The following is a 478-nucleotide window of genomic DNA, read 5'->3' on the forward strand; positions in this document are numbered from 1 at the left end:
ACATCTCAGCACTGAGGGCTCAGGCTCCCACTCTGCAGATCAGCCAGTGATATTTTGGAGAGAATCATCCATTTTCTCTCTCTTTTCACCAAGGAAAAGACCAACTGAGTGCTGGGAAGCCACAGCCAGCAAGACCAGCAGCTGCTGCTGCCTTGGCTTGGATCTGGCTTAGAGATTTTTGCCTCCCTCTGGCAGAGATACTTTACCTTTCCTTTTCCTCATGGTCCCTCACTGCAAAAGGAGAAAAGTGCCCATGGGTTTGTAAGGCACAGGAATTGCTTCTCCCACTGAGTTCCAGTACTGAACAGCTCCAGCAGAGCTAGTTACCAGTGAGTGATGCTTGCAACCCTGGCAAGGAAGTGAATATTTATATATTTGTAACTGTACATTATGCAGAGTAATCATTACCGTGGTATTTATTTTAAAGCAATAGTTCCCTTGTTCTTTCTTGTCCTAGTGTTTTGGTCTTGCCTCTTTC

This window comes from Acanthisitta chloris, unplaced genomic scaffold (assembly GCF_000695815.1).
Source record: "Acanthisitta chloris isolate BGI_N310 unplaced genomic scaffold, ASM69581v1 scaffold1359, whole genome shotgun sequence".
In the NCBI taxonomy this organism is placed as follows: Eukaryota; Metazoa; Chordata; class Aves; order Passeriformes; family Acanthisittidae; genus Acanthisitta; species Acanthisitta chloris.